This window comes from Hibiscus syriacus, unplaced genomic scaffold, assembly GCF_006381635.1.
Source record: "Hibiscus syriacus cultivar Baekdansim isolate YM2019G1 unplaced genomic scaffold, ASM638163v2 tig00110160_pilon, whole genome shotgun sequence".
NCBI classification, from domain to species: domain Eukaryota; kingdom Viridiplantae; phylum Streptophyta; class Magnoliopsida; order Malvales; family Malvaceae; genus Hibiscus; species Hibiscus syriacus.
Window position 1 is genome coordinate 197,974 of NW_024062608.1, and position 22,250 is coordinate 220,223.

The 22,250-nt window shown below is 34.5% G+C and overlaps 1 pseudogene; it reads right to left on the minus strand.

Annotated features, from left to right (window-relative positions):
* Positions 1-1,287: 1,287 nt before the first annotated feature.
* On the minus strand, positions 1,288-6,624 carry LOC120216359 (annotated as a pseudogene).
* Positions 6,625-22,250: the final 15,626 nt, after the last annotated feature.

The following is a 22,250-nucleotide window of genomic DNA, read 5'->3' on the forward strand; positions in this document are numbered from 1 at the left end:
TTTTTTCTCGCGTTTATTTCGTTATTTTGCCCATAATAATAATAATAATAATAAACTCCAAACTCATGGTTATTTTGAACAAAATCATCATTTTTAATCTGAATTCAAAAAATTTTTGGTATAATCACCAGTATCTGATCTATTGATCGATTAATTCGAATCAAGTACTACAGAGGTAAGGACAATCCTTCCAATCCAGTTTGCTACATTCATAATCGTTAAGATTTGAAACCCCTGATATTGTTTAAGAGATCTAATTTATCATCCTACTAAATCAACTTGTTTAAGGGTCACACTTGAACGTATATTATTCTTTTTAGTGTTTTTTTTTCTTCTCCGGAGAAGTTGTAAATGTTGCATTTTTTTGTCTCGGATTAAAGCAGAAAGGACGGAGATGCTTAATCCATTTCAGACCAATCAAAAATCCGTAGGGGTATTAATTCTTTCTTTAAAGTTGGGTTTACAGATTTGACTAAAAGGATCATTTGGAAACAAATGATTTATTCCCCAAAGCTTAGAATCCCAAAATCATGTCTGATTTGAAACTTTTTGGCAGTATTGTGTACAACTGTAGGCAATGTCTTATCATTATGTGAGAAATTAAAGATTAAACAACTAGTCAGAAAATTTAGGCTGAAATTGAGTGCAGAGAATTAAGTTGTGTGATGACAGAAAGTAGAGGCAGCTATGGCCCTCACAAGAAAACGAAGTTGAGGTTAGGGGAGGTAAATGGACCATTGATATGCACCGTATATAATATATTAAGGTGATTGGCTAGTGTTGAATTGAATTGTCGGTGTTTGAACCGACTGTGTTTGCAGCGCCGCATTGGGGGGGCTTGTTACTTGCTGTTACCATAGAAGAGACCACCACACTTCTTCTATTTTGCGTACCAAGCAACACCCCATCACGATTCGTTATTTTCACGAAAACAATTAAGTAGCACTAAAACACCATTTTTGTTTATTAAGTGGTGCTCTGTTAAAACCATCCATTCCGGCTGTTTTGGCTTCAACAACGATGAACTGAAAACCAAGGCACTTTTAACTTTCCCCACTCGTACAAATCAATCACGCCAACAGCCTGTTTTTTTCCTCCGGTTAAAAGGCTGGAGGGGGCACAAGCTAGAAATTTCACCTTACGAGGACCCCAAGCTCTACTTCAACTAAAACAACTGCCTATAAATTGAAATACCTTCGGCCAAAGCCCTCCATTTTGAGAAACTCTGGCACTCAACCTTAACTAACTAAACGCCTTTTCTTTGCATTCTTTTCTTCTTTTTTCCTTTTATTTTCTGCCTGCTTCAATGCTGATAGTGTATAGTTAAATTACTAGTTACAAACGTTATATGGAGTTGTTCTCCGTCGCTCGTTCAATCTAATTTAACCCCCGGTTGTGCTGTTGTTGATGTCATCGGAGCACAAACAGCTTCAACCAATAAACGCTTCAATACATTCGGGCATGAATCATGCCCAAAGTTACTGTTGGCTATGGTGACGGCACATCGTTGCTTCCCAACACACTTCTGCAAAAAATTAAAACAGTAGACATGGTGAGAAATGCATGACTTCAATTTTCGGTTTATTTTTCCGACAAGTTGAAATACCTTCTCCAAGATGGCATACGAAGCAGGACCATGGCAAGGGCCTTGCTGGTAACTTCCACAAGTTCCCAAAGGAGTTCCAAAGCTAGCAAATTTGATGGAAGAGATAGCCTGTTCTGAACTACAGTGCAGGTGAACCTTTGGTCTGGAACTCTTCCTTCTTCCCGTAGCTTTCAATCTGCCAGTTCGTGATATTCGGGTGATACTCAAAGATCTCGGCACAAACGGTGGACACGGATCTTTTCGCAAGTGAGATTTTCGACGGATCTCCTCCATCCTCCTCAAATAGAACCAACAGATTGTGTTGGTTTCAACCAAGACCGAGGCACATGGTACCTGAAAGGCTGAAATGTTATAATAAAAGGAAATGATGGAAAAAACGATGAACATATTTGTTACTTCGGTAATTGTTGTTTCATGCTTGCTGTATATCTTGGGTCCTAAGAGTAGTTACCATCTTTGGGTTGGCTGGCCACAACCAAGCTGACACTTTGGTGGTCGAAATGTCCCGGCATAACTGCAGCCACTGCAATCACCATGAGCATAAGCAGTCCAATATCTACCAATGCTCTGCCCATTAATCCATATTTGACCTTTTCCCATACTTTCCATGTCCAAAGCTAATGGCTCCCTCAGGTGCATTGAAATATGCCTGTGACATCGAAAGGATTTTTTTTAAAACTTTAAGATGCCACAACTTACAGTATAACTACTTGTTCCATTCATTCTTATTTACCTTATGCCACCTTAATGGCTTCGGTTTTTGTGTTGCCAATGATCCCTCCATCCACTTAATAGAAGAAATACCATTTGGCGAGACAAGATTCATGGCCTCTCCTTTAAGCTCAACCTGTTCAAAGCGACAGTCATGATTAAACATTTTTGCATGAATGATAAAGACATTAAAGATTGAGAGATCACTACTTGGTATGTCCATTTTTGCCAGGATAGGTTCCGTTTTCCTTGGTCGAGTCCATGTAGTGCAACTGGACCTAGGATTCCGGTGTTCCATGACTCAAAGTGCCCCCTACATTCTTCAATCACCGACAAAGAGTCAGGTTCCCGGCACAAAACACAATAACAATGCCATTACTTTTCTTTTCCAAATTTACATTTGCTCCAAATTATAAGATTAAAAGAAAAACGGTCATAAAAAATTTCAGGTTCTAAACTAATCGCCTCAGTTATATTCCAACTACAAGGCTCGAAACCTTTTCTAACCCCTAGCAAAGGTGTCACAGTGGTTACCAAATTAGTTATGATTTGGCTCTACAAAATAATAAAGGTCAGGTAGAGAAACTAACTGGTAAACCGACAGCAACACTCAGCAGTGCAAATCTGTTTGTTCCTGTATGCAGTGCAAATCTTTTTGTTCCTGTATGCAGATTGACCTTCCCGGTGAATGTAAATCTCCTGTTTTCCCTAGTTTCAAAGGCAGAACCTGTTAGCATCATGTTTACAATTTTTATCTCTGAAAAGAAAGGAAGACGATGAACCAAACAGGACTATGTAAATCTACCTGCTAGTTGTCCATTGATAAAAATGTGTACTGCATGACCTGTTGATTGAACAATGAGGGTGGCGAGTTCACCTCCATGAAGGAAAGATTCAGACGAACCAATGTCAACACTGTGACATATAAGGCATTTCAAAATTTTAGAATTGATAAGTGTCATAAATGTAAATTAAGAACAATAAAAAAGTGAATTGCTTTGAATATAGCCATGGGAACATCAGCCTCACCTAGTAGTGTACCATAAGCAATCACTTGCATCCCTTGTGACATTTATTTGCTCTAATAGACCATTAGCACTTATTGTTAAGCTGTCATCTAGTGCAGAAATATCTTCATCATAGCTTTCCCAAGATAACATATTAACACTTGTGGGCAACATCTGCATTTGTGATGTCTGGACTCCAAATTTGAAAAGGACGACGATGACTTATTGTCACTCAAGAAATCCTATAACTTTTAATACCAAGAATAAATCGTCCGCAAAGAATCTGCTTCAGTTACAATAATACCGAAACAGATCATGCAAATTCCAAACCCCTGTACCTTTGCAGTGTTAAAGACTGCATTCCTGCAATCAGGAAGGATGCTGATGGACCAAGGAGGCAAGTTATAGTGCATGTTGTTAAATAACACTCGTGCAGCAGATTTGGTATCATAGTTAGATAGGAAAGCTGCACAATCTCCGGATTCTAATGTGAACATATGAGCCTGGGAAATGCCTAGATTCAGTAAACTCTAAAGGCCCCACATATTCCGGAATTTGAGAAGAGAAAAAAAACCTGTTGCAAGTTTCCAAATGAAGTGACAATGGGGTCCGCTGCAACTAAAGCCCGCTCCCACATCTTAATAGCCTTGTGAAGCTCCTTTAGATGACCATACTTTGGCTGTCTAATCAAACCTGTAATGTTTTGTGCCGAGTAGTTAGAGATGCATTAACCTGGCTGACTAAAACCGTAGGCGGCCATAATATAAACTCAAGGTGACAGAAAATTGACTAAGATTGAATTAAAGGGGAGGCAATAGGAAGGAGTGTGTAATGGATATGAGACCAGTGTCTTACAATTCCATAATTCAATTAAAGGATTGACAGAAAGCCAGAAATAAGTATATATGTATAGATCAGCAGATACAAGCAAATAAGAACTGAATTTATATTGTTCAAACCATTTGGAGTGTTAGAAGTGCATATTTAGAAGAGCAGTCACAGGTCAAACAAACAAAAAACACCTAAAGCAGATATAAGAATTCTTTGGTATTATAACAGAACAAGCTACATGGAAAAATGCAAATAGCTCCTTTCTCACCATATTCATCTACTGGAGCATCATAATCATAACTGGTAGTGATGAAAGGACCTCCAGCCATACGACCAAAATTTGTGCCTCCGTGGTACTGTTTCACATTGTAAAAACAAGCAACACAGTTAACGATATTCCATTTTCCATTATATATTTCATGTGCTTTGAAAATATATGAACACAGATGGAAAATACAAGGAACCAACCACGTAATAATTACAAAGGATCCTCCTTTTTGAATGAATCGTGCATCAGCAAATGCCAGATCTTCAGCAGGCCTTTGGTGAAGTGAACCTCCAAACTCCGAGAACCTTTTGCATAAAAGGAGGCATAAAATGATTTGTCATTTCATAAAAGATTCTTCAAGGTTACAAAAATATAAGCACATGATAAACCTACCATCCACTCCATGCCTCGGTCCATATTGTTGGTTAGTAGGGTTTGTTGGGTTGGAATGCATCACAGTAGAAGCCACTGCATGTGTTTATCTAAGATAATTATACATGAAACTCCCTTAGTCATTCTCATTATACACTTCTAGCCGAATTGATTTACTACCGTTCAAGTTCAGTAAGACCATAGAGGAAGAAACTCAACAGGCTAAATATAGATATGAAGGCTATTTACTTACCACGGGACCTGGGGCATCATCTTCCTTGCACATCACCCAAGGGACCCCAGTTCCTGTTTCTACAGCCATTTTTGCTGCCCAATTAACATAATTAGAGCCAGCAGCCCCCAGTAATTTACTCTCTGCTCCATACTCATTCTCAATCCGAGCACATGCAAATCCAAAAGAGAGGGGGAAGTTTCATATTAGCAAAATGCATGGTTGCATAAATTGACATCTTAAGATATATAAAGATTTTTAGAAAAAAAATATGTATATAAAATAGGGTAAAAAAACAAAAACACCAACAACCAAAACATTTACCTGAGAGAGAATAATGGGGTCACCCTGTGACTCCAACAGGTTATTACTCTTCATCAGTCCAACAATCTTCTCAGTAAACCCTTGCATAGCTCTCTGTAAAAATGTACAATCAATCCTTATTTATCAATTTACTCTTTGGAAAAAAATGGCTAAAATACATGCTTAACAATTAATGGTTATTTATCTTCAAGTAGTTATGTTCTAATTTGCCATGCAGTTAGAACAAAGGAGATTAAAGCAATAATGAAGAACAACAGAAGGGAGGGATACCTTGAAAGGCTCATTGTCTGATCTGAAGCTGATGCCTGGCACAAATTTTAACCACACAGGGAACCCTCTGCATATAGTAAAAATGTTTAGAACAACCAGAAAAATATAAGTTCCCTAGATTATCCCAAACAGCAAAGAAGAGAAAGAAGTGAAATAAAGAAAAAGAGTTAAACGGAGATTTCGATCTAACCCGAAATTCCACTCTGCGCAAACATAAGGCCCAATGCGGAGATGAGCATAGAGACCTGCTCTCTGTAATGTCTTTATGAATCTCACAATGTCATATCTTCCTTCAAAACTGTACTGCAAAATCGTTTAAGAAAAAAGAAGAAATATTTAACAAATGTGAACCAAAAGTAAAAAAGTAAAGAGCGTAAAAATATAAACTTTACGTTATAGAGGAAAATGGAGGGGGAAATAAGAGTTACATTTCCAGGAGACGGTTCATGGACATTCCAGAAAACATAAGTCTCAATCACATCAAGTCCTCCATCTTTAGCTTTCTGTATCAGATCTTCCCAAATCTATACATACAAAAAAAAAGGAACCCCATTTTATTTTCTTCAAAATGAAAAGAAAATTCATAGACAAAAATGTTCTAAAAAATTCCAATAAAAACAGAAACTTTGGAAGACATCAGGAGTGCTTCTGGGATAGTGAATGGAGCCAGCGAAGAGGATTCTCCTCTGTCCATTAATCATTATGGCTTTCCTATCATAGGTAACACTGCTCTGAACCACTTGACTGCCCAAACACAGTGCTAACCAAAATGCAATTAAAAGCCCTGAAAATGGGCTCGTTTCCATGTTTCTCAACTGCTCACAACTCAACCAGAAAGCTTTCAACTAGAATGTGTGAAATGAGAAACTGTGAAATGAGAAACTAAAGAAAAGGTTTTGAGCTGGTTGGCTAGCGGCTGTGGTTTAGTGAGAGTGAAGTAGAGAACCCATTTTCACACAGAGCGAAGTGAGACTCTGAGCAGACACCTGTATAAATGAAAAAATATAAAAATAAATTTGTGTACAGTTTTTCAACTCACTGCTCACATGTGTTCATAGGGTGATTTTTCCAAAAAAATCACCGTTTTACAATATATTTTCCGATTAAGCATCGATCAGATTATATTTTCTTATCTAACACCCTTAACAGGAAAGTGCATCATCTGTATCGCGTTTTATGCTGATTTGGCGTCACGTAGGGTAAGGCGCGTCCCCTGAAACGTACCTTATGCTGACATGGATACACGTGAATATAACGCAGCTCCTGAGATGCGTCTTACACCACGTAAGATATAGCGCGGCCCGTGACCGTGCCTTGCCTTTATTGGGTCTTTTTCCTACGCTCAGCTCGTTGTTACATTATACGTGCAAAATAATATATAATAATGTATATAAAAGGAGTTAACTAAATTAATTTAAAACTAAAAAGGAAAAATAAATGAAGTGATACGAGTCACGCGCTGGTGAGTGGAATGGTGTTTTGTGTCAGTCACGTGAGTCTTTCACTCAATACCTTTCCGAAACAATTAAAACAAATTCAAGCTTATCAAAAGCTTCAATCTTTTAAACAAAAGCAAAAATGCCAAAAACAAAGTTCAAATCTTTGCTTCATCTCTTCATCTTCTTCTGGGAATTTTTAGCCTGTTTTTCCAGGCCTATAACTTACCCTCCGTAAACCAACTTGTTGTTCCCCTCCGACGCCGTTTCCATCCTCTCCTTCAAATCCAAGGCCGACCTCGACAACAAGCTGCTTTACGCACTCAACAAGCGCTTCGACTACTGCCAATGGCGCGGCGTCAAATGTGCCCAAAGCCGTGTCGTCCGCTATAACCTTCAAAATTCCGGCTTACGTGGTGTTTTTCCCTCCAACTCCCTCTACCGGCTCGACCAGCTTCGGCTCCTTAGTCTCCACAACAACTCCCTCTCCGGTCGGATCCCCAACTTATTTTCAAGCCAAAGGAGAAAGGCTTGTGATCTATGATTATCAACCCAATGGAAGCGTTTTTAATCTCGTTCATTGTATGAATTTTCTATTTATTTATTAAAAAAACACTTTGGTTATGGGTTTACTCGATGTAAGTGAGTAATGACTGAGTTTCACATTAATGTTGCAACTGCATTGTTAGAATGGGATAAACCTTAAAACGTTAAAAGATAAATCAAAATAGGGCCTTGCGCAGTGTGGGAAAAAAGGTAAGGCGTGCCCTAGAGGCCACGATATATCCTTACATGTCGTAAGGCGCGTCATAAGAGTCGCGCTATATTTTTATTGTCGTAAGGCGTGTCCCAGGGGGTCGCGTTATACCCTTACGTATCGTAAGGTGCGCCCAGGGATCGCGCTATACCCACGTGTATTCATATAAGCATAAGGCGCGTTTCAGGGTGCGCCTTACCACACGTGACGCCAAATCAGTATATAATGCGGTACAAGAAACGCGCTTTACTACTAAAGGTATTAGATCAAAAAATATAATCTGATCGATATTAAATCAATAAATATATCAATTACCGATGATTTTTCGAAAAAAACACAGTGTTCATGTTCATTTTTACAATACTTAAAAGGAAAGTGAGAGAAAAAGAATGACAAAAACAGTTAAAAAAAAGGGTATCCAATAATAAAAAGATGGAAGCTTTACGCTGTTGTTAGATGGAAGATTAAAAGCTTAAATCGGTGAGTGTTGCTCACGCGTTAACGGAATCCGCCATATTTAAATTAATCAGGTTTAGTGAAACGAAATTTTTCCAATCTGAGACACTATTTACCATAACGTATTAACGTTTACTATTAGGTCAGCTAAAATGTTTCCTTCCAGTGGTCAATAAATTGCATCACCGTTCCACTAAAATACCATCAAAGAGGCTTACATCAACACCACCATTGTCTAACGTATACCTAATTCCAAATTTATCCCACAAATGTACTAACAAAACCAACCGAGACCACACTTCCTATAGCACTATTGTTCGTGGTTTGACTCGTTAATATACTCTCTGACCTAGGTTAATATGGTCCTTAGGAATTGCTCCTGCTGCTGCCTGCTTTCTGTCTCTTGAGTCTCTTCCACCCCCTACTTTATGACTGTAAATATAATATATTCATGCAGGTACTGTACTATGAGTTCCATTTATTGTGATAAGATGACACTGAGTAGTATCACCAATTTTGTCTACTCCAAAAGTCAATCCTTAACATACATAGATGTAATATTTTTTTTTTTGGACAAAATACACAAATGATCTCTGTTTAAAGGGTATTTTTCTTTGAGTCTTCGTACTATTAAAATTATAAAACAATACTCAATTATAGGGTATTGTTTTGTTGAGTACTCGATTATTAAAAGTTATAAAATAATCATTTGACTATTAATATATTGCAAATTCATCTTTTTTATGTTAGAAAAAATAACGGTCATTTGAGTTGAACGTTAACCTACTGATTGGATACGATAAAATTATATTTTGATAATCTTTAAAGATATCGTCGTTGCTTTGAAGGACTGCCTCGATGATATAATATTTTAAGCGCTAGCTAGACGACATAATGTAAACAGAAAGTCAAACTACAAAATACATATCAAACAATGTTGAGATTATATTTTATCATATCCTAATAAATAAGTTAACGTTCAAATCAAATGATCGCCAATTTTTAACGAAAATGAAAATATTGGAACATATGAATAATTAATAACCATTTTGTAACTTTAATAGTTGGGAATTCAATAAAATAATGTCTCATAACTGAAAGATCATTTTATAACTTTTAATGATCAGAATATTTAACAAATTAGTTCCCTATAGTCAGGGACCATTCATGTACTTTACCCTATACTTTTACCTATCATTCCCGTCACAAATCGATATTTCTTTTAATGGGAAAATCTAAGCAATCACAAGTTAGTTTAAGGCTAAAAAATAGTAGAAATTGACACAACAAAAATGTAATAAAAATATAAAGAAATAGGTTGCGAAACTAGAAAAATTATAAATGTAGTAACATAATAGGTTACACCTAAAATGTTATAAAGATTAAAAATAAGTTATAAATAATAAATGTTATGATTATTATTAAAATTTTAGGTTGCGCTTAAAATATTATTAAAGTTTAAACTGATAAAGCATTTGATTTTCATACATAAGAAAATAAATTGAAAATATTATGAATATATATATATATAATACAGTTACACCTAAAAATAACATGATTTATTAAGAAATAAGTTACGATCTAAAATGTTAATATTTTATTAATAAAATAAATTACGTCCAAAAATATTATGATTCATTAATAAATAGGTTGCGATATAAAATGTTAATAAATTTAAATTTGTATACACAAAAATATTATGATTCATTAGAAAAACAAATTGTGATATGAAATGTTAATTTTTCAATTATAAAAAATTTAAAAGTATAATTACTTTACCAAAAGTGATAATATTTTTGAATTAAAAAATAAAAAATGATAAAATATCAATACTTTTACAAAAGTATCATTACTTTTAATTTTGAAAGTTAAAATATTTTTTAAAAAATTTAAATATATCGATATTTTTCTAAAAGTATCAATATTTTTTTATCAATACCTTTTTTTGTCCGAATGAAAAAAATAATATAATTTTAATAAAATATTTTATTTTATTAAAATTACTAAATTTTATTTGCAAAAACTAAAAATTCATGAGTCAATTTAAGGAAGAATCAACACATCACAACACCAAAAAATTTATACCTAATAAATAATCCTATATTTGAAAGTTGGAAACTGTAATCACTATTTTTTTTAGGCATTATATTATTATTATTACAAAGAAATACAGAAAAATATAAAATATAAAAAACAAAAACAAAAAATGAGACATAATCCCTTAATATCCGCCCGGTTATCTGCTGCTACCGCTGCCCTGACTGCTGCCGACACCTACTCCAGGCGCCTGGTCCGCCGAACAAGCCATGCTCCACGCCAAAGCAAGCACATGCAAAGCAAGAAAAAGAGATGTAATTTTGATTTTTTTTTCTTGTAGTATGGGTTCTATAAAACCCCCCAACGAAACACAAAAAAAATACCTTCCTCTTTCGTCTTTACAGAGAATACAATGTAAAAGAAGAGCTCTCCCCATATTTTACAAAAGCAATAGAAACCAGGCATTTTGAGATAAAAAAGGGGGAGAACATTACAAAAATTACACTTTTTGAAGGTAGTCTACTGTTTTTCTTACATGCACGTTTATGTTTCTTTCATTTTCTTTTGAAACAAAAATAACCCGAAAACCATAATCAAAACCTTTTTACCTGAGACGTACAGATCTTCTTCGGAGGTCCACAATGCTCAGACGAGGTTCCTTCACCTAGGAATGGCGGGTTTCTCTTTCATTCGGAGTCGGAATTTGATGAGTTGGAGGGTATTTTAGTTTCTAGTTTCGGTTTTTTTAGTAGGGATAGAAGAAGAAAATAGTGGTTTTGGGTGACGTTTGGTTTCTTCGGTCGAATCCAGTGGTGGTCGGAAGTTGAGCCAATGTGGAAGCACGGTGGTCGGCGTTTGAGTTGGAGGCCTTAGGGAGGCGGCCGTGAGTTTGGTGAGGGAGATAATGAGAGTTTTCGGGCGGCCTCTTTTATTTAGTCTAGATTTTTTAGCCAAAGAAGCAAACATTGGTACTTATACTAAGAAGTTTAGGTAAAACCACACATAGTTCCCCCTACTTTACCAGCGTTTTCCCGTTTTGGTCCCGTGATTGTGTTCTTTTTGTTTTAAATTTCGAATTGATTGTCTTGATTGTGATAGTTTCCCATTTTATGTTTAGTTTTAATTTGTTTGAGTTAATCTCGCTCGTGCCCTGCACATTTGCCTTTTGTTTACATTTTAGTAGCATGTGGTGTTCTTTTATTTCATTGCGAATATGTGTGTACCGATCTGGCTATTTTATCTTTGTCTCTTGAACCTGTTACGTAGATATAAAATTGAAATTTCATATTTTAAATCTTAATATTTTCCATGCTTGTTCCCGATAAGATAAAGCCTGATACGTCTCCTTTATATGAAATCTGCTTTCATTTATGTTAATATTTTATTTTCCTAATATCCTTTAATTTTGACTGCCCATTTCAATTTTGCTTTAATATTCATAACTTTCTTGTTTTCTTCTTCTTCTTAAGGATACACGTCATGCTTATTATGATTTCTTTCTTATATTACACGGAATATTATATATTATAATATATTATATATTATAATGGATTTATTATATTTTTAGTTGTTTAGTGTTTACCATTCTTAAATTTCTTCATAAGTTAATTTAAAGTTAATTGGTCCTGTTTTCCTTATTTTTCACAAAATTTCCCTTAATCTGATTGTCTACTCGTCATAATTAATATTCCTTAATTTATTCTCTATTTAAGTTTTTTTAGATTTTATTGGTTCATGTTTACTTCGTTTCTTTTTCGTCTCTTTCCCATTTAGTGTTTATCTTGTATTTTGTTAACTTTAATTAGAGTTTTTTTAAATTGACATAATTGATTAGATAAACAATTAGAGCCTACTTTTTAAGTTTAATTTCATCTTAGTCCTTTAATTAGGGGATGATTTGATTTGGACTTTCGCCTTAAATCAATTATCCGATTTTATATTTGGTTAATAAAAATAATAAATTAATATTAGAGACTCATTTTCAGGTTTAGTCCTCTAGGTTCCTTAATTTCATAATTTAACACTTCAGGTTAAGAGAAACCTTAATGAATTCACCTAGTAAAATTAGGTTTTAATCGATTGATTGATTGCACATGTTTTTAAAACCCAAGGCAATGTTCACTTATTAGGGAGTCAATAGTATATCTCCCACAAGCATGCTCATGGGTGACCACTGGTAATTCTCGAAGTAGGTCGGCATCCTTATCAATACCGCATCGTGATTTTCCTAAAATCTTGAGGCAATGTCCGGTTATTAGGCACAATAGTTGAACTCCTACATTCATGCCAAGGGTGAATATTATTGGCATCCATAGTTATTTCTAAATTAAATAAAACTTCAAACTCCAAATTTCCAAATTTTATATAAGGTAATCAACTGAGTACCAATTTCTTAGCACTATAGGGTGCTAACATTTCCCCATGCGCAACTGACTCTTGAACCTATTTTTTGGTTTTTACAGACCCCAAACTTGGTATTTTGATAAAAAAAATAAAATGTTTTATTAAATTACTCGGTTTCTTATGGTGTTCCAATCTCACCTTAAAAATTTGTGGTGACTCCCAACATTTTACAAAACTTTTTCAAAGAAAACCCTAAGTCGTACCAGTTTTCTCCCACCCGGGCGAAAAACGGTGTCGACATAAATTTTGAGTTTGAGATTTTATTTAATTTAAAATTCATTATGTATGCAAGGTTTTGAAAAAGGATGTCGATTTACTCCAGAAATTACCAGTGGTCACCCCTTGAGCATAATGCGCATGATACACTATTAACGCATTGATAAATGAACATTGCCTTGATGTTAAAGGCTTGATGCAATCAAACAATCAATTATTTAAACCTAATTATACTAGGTAATTAATTAAGACTTTCCTATCTTAAAGTGTCAAATTATAAAATTTAAAGAACCTAGATGTTTAAACCTAAAAATGTAGGCTCTAATATTAACCCTAATTAATTATTGAATCTAATAATTGAAATGGTCCATTGGGCATTAAGGAGATGGTCTGTAAATAAAAAATTTCCTAATTTTTAAAAAGTTCAGGGATTAAATCTAAAAGAAGTCTAAATTCAAAGATTTGATCTAAAAATATATCTATTTAGGGACTACACTGAAATACATCCGTTTAAGGTAAATATAACAATTTTAATAAACAAACAAATTAATTAATATAAATACTAAAAAGTTAAAAGAATTACAAATAAGGAAATAAATTTAAGAAAGAAAAGAAACAAAATATGTAAGGACCCCAAGCTCAAATCACGTAATTGGAAAGAAAAAAATCAAAATGTAACAAACAACTAAAGTTGCGGGAAATGTTTTTTTTAAATAACGTCAAATAATTTTAAGACAAATTTGGAAGTTACAAACAAATAAGTAAAGGACTGGGTCAATAATTTTGAATAAAAGATAAAATCTTAAGTCAAAATTAAATGAAAAAAGGTACTAAAATAAAATCATGAAATTATAAGTTGGATTCTTTTTTAGAAATAATTAAGTAAACAAGAAATACTTAGTTTAAAGATAATGTGAAACAAGTAAATAAAAATAAACAAACAAACAACATAAAAACATAATGGTCAAAATAAAAAGTAAATATAAACTAAGGACTAAATTAGAACAATGGAACATAATAAGGGCTAAGCATGCCATAATTCCACATAAACTAAAATGATGAACCAAAAATCAGTGACCAAATCAGATTAAACGCGAACATAGCAACAAAATCTAAATAAATTAAAAGTGTGGTACAAGTGACTGAACTGCAAAAACATGCAAAATTTTGAGGGATCAAAATGCAATTTTACCCTTCTCTAACATGGACAATTAGGGACCAAAGTCCAAATTTGCGCTAAAAGTCGAGTGGCTTGAAGGTTGTTATCTCACGCACTCCTAAACGACGCGTTTCCTTGTGTCTATAAAAGGCTGAAATTAAACCAAAAAAATCTTTTCACACTTATATTAAAAAAAATGAGAGAATGCTCTCCCATTTCCATAAATCGACGAGGGCTTCATTGTCGGCCACCACGTTGTCGCCTCTGACTACTGCGTTTGTCATCGTCTTTGGTGGTCGTCGAAGCCCAAAATACCTAGATCAACTCGTTCTGACATCGAGAATACAGATCTAAACTTAGTTTTGCATGAATCGACTGATAACTCCTCAAAAAGGGACGAGGTAGTTCTAACTTCTACCTCATTGATCTCTTCCTTTAGTTATTGGATCAAGCTGATTCTGACATATATTGCTCATTTCTTTAATATGCTTCTTCTCACTGTTCGAATTGACCGAAGAAGCTCCTCAACAAATACAAGGAGTTACTATCACTATTTCAAAAGCATAAATACTCTTAATATCCCTAGAGACATGTATACTCATAAACTTTTACGGACTCTGACATGCATGCCCTATGAATATCTAAACGCTCTGATACCACTAAATGTAACACCCTAGACCAGTACGACACACAATCGACCGATCAAAATGCCACATGAAACCAGTGGAGTGGCTTACCAAAATTTTTCTTTTAGTTTCTTCATTTTAAAAAAAATGATCATTTGTAAATACTCAAGCTAAGAAATCAACCATAAATTTTAATAAAATAGTTTACAATCAGGAGATCCCAAATAATATTTCAAATTATACATGACATCTTTTAAAATATGTTAAGACTCAAATATACAAAACGAGATTTACAAATATACATGCCCTCTAAGATGAACTTGAGACATACTCTGCACTAGCCTGGTCTAGTTCACTACTGGTAAAAATGTCATTTGATTTCTTCTCAACCTAACATGCGTAAGAAAACAAATTCCAAACGCTAAGCTAACAAGCCCAATGCTACACTAACAACTAAGCCATACTAAAAGTGTCCATGTCATGCACAAGCTAACTGATAATACTGAAATAGTGAGTATAATCGTATATTGAACTCTCTACTCTATGGTAGACATCATCATGGTGCGGTTGAGGATTCTGCATCTCGGAGCTTACACACACACCTCTAGCGTAACGAAGATTGGGCCCAGAATTTCTACATCGGACACAACACCCTCGCCTACTCTTCGCGAGTGTTGAGCCTCGACCCTATTTAGTTGGTTTAAAGTGCCTCGCGCACTACCTAAGGATATCTGGACTGGTTCTATACTTTGACACCATAACCTTAGTAAAGGAGCTCAGGTGTCCTGATCGTTTTCCGAACATCAATCAAGGCTAGTTTTATGTCGCCATAATTTTTCTCATTTCTAATTGTATTTAGCAATATTTCATTCTCACTTATCGTTTTATTAGAAATTTTTCAATTAGAAGCATACTATAAGTCCACGATCATCCGTGTACCCTTCTTGGCCTATTTGGCCAAAATCAGTCAAAGGTTTCAAAACCTACCTACTGTAGAGGTTTAGAAACCTCAATATATTTTTTAAGCTCTAGGCAGGGTGTTTCGAAACCTACTGTATAGGTTTTGAAACCTTTGCCTAAAATTACATTATGGACAGAAGGTTTCGAAACTAACCATAGAGAGTTTCGAAACCTCTTCTACAACTTCAAATTTTTACTAGTTTAAACACTTCCAAACCCTCACAAAACCATTCCAACATTTCCAATTTACCCACATAAGTTTATACTTATGATCATACATTCTTCAACGAGTAAAAACATAAATAAAAGGAGTTGTACATGTGTTACCTTTGCCACATAAATAAATATCTTACAAAACTCGTTTAAATGTGTTTACTACCTTTAAATGTGTTTACAACTCGTTTAAACACTTCCACCCTCACAAAATCATTCCAACATTTATAATGGATCCACATGTTATTTTAATGTGTTACTTATGATACATACTTATGATTTCGAGCTTCATGAGAAACTATCCACAAATGTAAAATCACACATCCAAATTCAATCCGAAGGTTTATAGAAGGGAAGATCAACAAGATTTCAAATAAGCGTCATCTTGATCAGTAGTGGCATTGTCAAATGGAACCTTGAGAAAACATAAATAAAGGAACGGACAAACGACTTAAGGAAAAACATGCCACAAAGACATAGATAAATATGTAACAAAGGCAAAATTATTCTTATTAAAAAACAAAAGAAAAAACAAAGAGAAAAGAGAACACGCGGTCGGCAACCAACATCAAAACCAGTGTCTCCGTCGACTAAAGAAAATCAAGGAAGAAAAATTTGATATGACCTATAAAATATGATACAAAATCAAAGGGAAAAAAGCAGCGACTATATATATTTTATTTCTTAGTATATATATATATATACACTGTATAAGTGTGCATGTTAATTCATGGTGAGAATGAATTAAATTAAATATTAGAAAAAAAAAACGTTTAAACTGATTTTAAGATAATATTGTGAGGAATTATCAAATAAGCTAATATTCACATTGTAACTCTCCGAAACCCGAGTTAGTAGTTCAGGTCAACCCGAGATCCATAAACCAAATCAAAGAACCCAATAAAATATTTAGACTTAGCAAATATAGGAGTGGTCTTGTGTTGCGCCCAAGGAATAAGGGTGATTTTTTTATTTTATAGTCGAAGGGGCTAAAAGTGCAATCTACCCATTTTTATTTGAAAGTTGAACACTCCCCCTTATTTTATGGTGTTTACGTGAACCACTCCCCAAATATCCCATCAAACCTCCTCCTTCTTCCTTTCATCATTTTCTCTTCATCTTCCCTTCCAGTAAGATTTCCAAGCATTGCAAATCTAGTTTGGCTAATTCAAGGTAAGATAAGATTATTAATCCTCATTCTTTTGGCTTCAATTTAAGCTACACATTGTAAGATTTTAACCATAGTTGCCAAAATAGGTTTTTGAGGGGTTTATGAGAATCTTTAGATTCTAACCCGTTTTTAGTAAGATTCAAGTTGTATAAGTATTTTAAACCCAAACAAGAATCTAGCTAAGTTGTAATCTCTTTTCTTAATTTTGTTTAGTGAAAGAAGTGGGTGAAAGTTCAAAAGCTAAGGGAATGGAGAAAACACCACTTGAGTGAGTTGGGAGCTTTGTCATTAGCAAGAAACTCAAGGTGACCACACTTACAACTCTTCTATACTCGTTAGAGGGTCATTGAAGTGTATAAATTTAGATTAAAGCTTGGTGAGCATGTTAATGGTAGATTTTATGTTTCATGTTAAAAAGCATGTTTAAAGCATTATTTATGACCCTAATTGATCACATAAAACACTGTGAACATTTGGGAACCTCTAGGTAGCAATATGAGTGAATTTAAGTGCCACAATACGGCAATTTTGAGGGAAGGCATCAATACTAGAGGGATCAGTACCGATACAGTTCTTGCTTAGGCCTAAATTTGTAAAGTTTATGAGTGCAATATCGATACCCCTTGAAGGAGTATTACTAAGGGTTTGGTATCGAGACCCATATTCCAGTATGCCATTTTGGTATCAGTGCTCTAGGGAGTATCGATACTCATGGTCCAAGTATCGCTACTCCTAAATGAGTATCAATATCTTCCCTTTTTATTCAATAGAGTTTTGTGTTGGGTATCGATACCTCAGGTAGGGTATCGATACTTAAGTGGGGATAGCGATACTGTAAGGCTAGTATCGATATCAAGCGTAAGTTTAAGGCCTTAAAAAAGAGAAGTTGTAGAGGCAATTGAGGTTTCCCAAAAAGCTTTAATTACTCTCAAATAAGATTACAAGTGGAAACAATAATAATACTTAATTACATATAGAAACGAGATCAATTAGGATGACATAAAACTAGTATTGCTTGATGCTCAGGAAAACGATTCAGACACCCGAGTTCCCTTAGAAGTATTAAGGGTTTTTAAAATATAGATTAAGTCTAGATATCCTTAGGTAGTCCGCAATACACTTTAAATTGACTAGCTAGGGCGCAAGGTTCAACACTCGCAAGGAGTGGCCTAGTCAAGGGTGTTGTGTCTGATGTAAAGATTTCGAGCCTCATCCTCGGTAACTAGAGGGTGCGTGAGCTCCGAGGTACAAAAATCCTCAATAGCACCATGATGTCTACCATAGAGTAAAGAGTGAGTATATCACTATTTTTTTATCAGTTGTTTGGACATTTTAAATGAACCCCTTTTAGTATGCTTTAGACGTTAGTACGACACTGAGTTAGCTAGCTCAATGTTTGCAATTTGTTTCCTAATACAAATTCATAGGTTGAGTAGTTGAAGAGTTTTATGCAGAGTAGATCCATACCAACATTCAGGGCAGTATGTCTCGGTTTTCTTAGAGGACATGTATTTGTAACCTTATTTGTAACAATCGAATTGTAACTTGTTTTAAACGAATGGTCTGTATATTTGTCGAAATTATTTTGGGAGCTTCCGAATGTAAAATGATTTATATAAATGTTGTCATTTATTTTATCTTGAACAATTTATAATTGGATATTTCTATTGAGCATATTAAAGAAATATTTCGGTTAGCCACTCCGGTATTTTCACCTGACACTCTTGTCGGTCGACTGTGATTCGTATTGGTGTAGGGTGTTACACACATCAACATATCAATCATTAAAGTGAATATAAAGATATTTAAACCTAATTAAAATATATCTTTATATTCAGATGTTTATATATAATTAATAAATCTCAATTCAAAGGCATACCATAAAACGTCTGCATTATTATGCACTAAAGCCTCATGCATTATTTGCATTTTAAAAACCACCAAAGGCCATTTGTTTCAATAGCTTTACTAAATCAGTCGGGTTTCTATCATCATAGTACCATCTTTTCACAAACCGAAGTCCTACCAGATCTAATAGCCGCGCTTGAAATCATTTAGACATCATATTTTGAGTTCTACTTTAGCAGCAATATAGAATGTAGTTTAACTTGTGCATTATCATATCAAAGCAGCATCGTTAGAAATTAAACTAATATTACCAGTTACCGGTTGCTCAGTAACCTTCAAATTTTGAACAGCAATGAATTCGTTTCTAAATTATCAGAAAAATAGAGTGCTACAAAATGAGGCGTTAGCACTGACTGGAAAATATTAAATCAAATATATAAATAAAGAATTGATTAATCGTGTCGTGGTATTAACCACTGCCTTAGAAGCGAATTCACCCCGATGTGTATAATCACTACAATGGACGAATGGCCTCCCAAGTTTAGCACACCTCTCTAAATTCCATACACCAGAAAGAAAGATGGAGTGGACTTGATGATACTACTTTCTCAACTCAAGGCAACACTCTAAAGCAAACATGCTTTTGGGATATATCTAAATGGATGAAATTGCCCACTATTTATAGGATAAATAGTAAGGGTAAAATTGTCATTTCAAAATTAAACATAGAATTAAATGACATTTAAAATAGATTACAATTTGAGCATTACCAAGATCAACGACATGTATTTAAATCGATTCAAGGACAATTTCCCGTTTAATTTTTCATCGGAAGCTTAAAACATTATTGAAACAATGAAGAAAAGATTTTCTATAGTTAATTTACTCTTGGCTTTGCTGGTTCTCCATGTAGTTGGAGTACATGGATTTCCCTCTTATGATCTAGAATCTGAATTTCCTCAAGATTTTGAAGATTCCAAAATTTCCATGGGAACCCATTTTATTCCGGAGTCGAATTTTGAAGAAACTTCTTTGCCTTTAGAATTACAACTTCGTCCAGAAAATTTTGTATATGAAGTTGAATCTCCCGATGAACATTTTGAAGCCCAACAAGTTGCTTAAGAAACAAACGTCTACCAAGGAAGAAGATCGCCTCCTTCATCTCCAAACAGTCATCAAATCCGGAAGACACTTGTAAATTCAAGTGTTCGACAATATGCGGAAAAAAGAATCCATATTCTTCGCAACTTGTGCAAAAAATTCTGTAAATCAAAATGTTCACTGCGTTATTCACAGGTCATTGTGTAGATTCCATGCCCGGGAACTTCAAATCCGGTAAACAGCTCTTTTTTGTTTTGGTATCAAATATCTTATCTGTTGATTTCTGAATTCTTATAAGAGATCTCATGATTTTTTTTTTGGTGCAGATAAGGAGAAAGCAGCTGAATATGAGAATAACTGTTACAACAAGTGCCTAAAGCTTTAGATTTTTAATGGTTTTTGAAATTCTGTCCAAGAATAAAAAATCTCATCAGATTTCTCAATTTGACCTAAAAATCACCCTATTAAAAAAATATTACCTATCAAACACTTTTTCCTATTATGTCCCGATCTAACATCTTTTTTCAGGAGAGAGTAGAAAGTGCACGGCAAGACACCCCTTAGTCGGGGGAGGGAAAGCACATCGCAGGAAACACGACTTCGATGGGTTTTATGAATGGTACGTCCTAGGGAACGTGCCTCCCTTGAATAGCGCATTGTATGGAACACGCTTCCCATGTCCGGTTTAGGGTTTTACATTAAAGTGATTTTATGATTTTGTAATGGTTTGTAATTGGTTTTAGGGTTTTAGGATTTTTAGTGGTTTAGGGTGTTATATTTGTATGGTTTAGGGTTTAAAGAAGTTTAGGGTTAAAATTAATTGTATGTTAGAATGTTTGTGTTTTAAAGTAGGGTATGGTTAAAGTTGATTGTATGTTAGATTGTAAGAAATAAACGTTAAACATTTAATTGGAAAATTATATAGATAGACGAAAGGGTCATCTTGTAAAAAACAAGCTGAAATCACATTAATTGAAACTAAAAGAAAATAAAAAAACATAAGTTGAAACATTAGAAAATATGATTACATTAATGGTGGTCAACGGTTACGTGATGATGAAAGAGATAGACAATTTCTCCTATTGTGGACGGAATTTCTGCAATGACCACATCTTAAGTTTTGTCTTGACATCACTCGAATATTCATATCGCAATGAATTCGAGTGGATTTTGGACGACCTAGCTTCTTTAATAACTCTGGATCTGTTATAATTAAAAGTCAAATTTGAACCTTATTTGGGTCTCTGTCATTACCTATGGGGGAAACTCATATTCATATACCTTGAATACTTGTGAAAGTTCATATACAGGATCCACATAACACTTATAGTCTTAACGAGACAATGAGCAATATGCTATGACATGGGAGCATGATACTTCAAAGCTTGAAAAAAATCACAGTCATAGCATTTATCTCGTAGATTAACTCTGAAAGAGTTAGATTCAATCCATTATAGAAGTCGTGACATTTCTGTGACCTAAAATAATTATTGGGTGCGAGAAAAGCTTATTACATGCATGTTGTTTGATGTTGCAACCTTTTGCTACATATCTGCTACTAATATGGGTGATAAACATGACTGTTTTGTATCCAAGTAAGAGCTTGTCCCCCGTGCTGGGCAAAATGTTAACCCAAACAAAAATATGTTGTTTTAGCCAAAGTAGTTATAGGTAAATGACGAACCCCCTTTAAGTTGAATTGATTGCCTCAACCAAGTTGGTTGTCATATGTCCATATCAATAACCACGATCGTATGTGTTTGTGCACTTTTCTTTGTTGACTGATGTAATTGTTTCCATGTTCATTTTTCCTCGCAATTCTTGAAGCATAACCTCAAACGTTTAAGGTGAGTGTTTTTAACCTAAGCAAAATGAAGTTGTTAGTATAAAAAAATGAAATGAGTGAGAAATGAAATTGAGAAAAATGTAACACCCATGCGTATAATTAATTGTCGTTCATCTTCTTCTATATGTCATGATAGTTTCCAGTGTTGGATAAAGAGACGATGTTAGAAGTGAAGGAGTTTCCACATTTGACCCAAAGAGTTCATTGTTGCTTTGATCTCAGCTCTTTGGTCTGAAATGATACAAATGCGTTCCCTCGTGATAACATGTAACCGTATATTTCTAAGGAAAAATCCCAAGACTCTGTATCTTCCCCATCAACAAGGGCAAAGGCAACAGGAAGAATGTTACGATTACCATCTTGGACAACTGTCAATAAATAAAACTTTCTTGTATTTTCC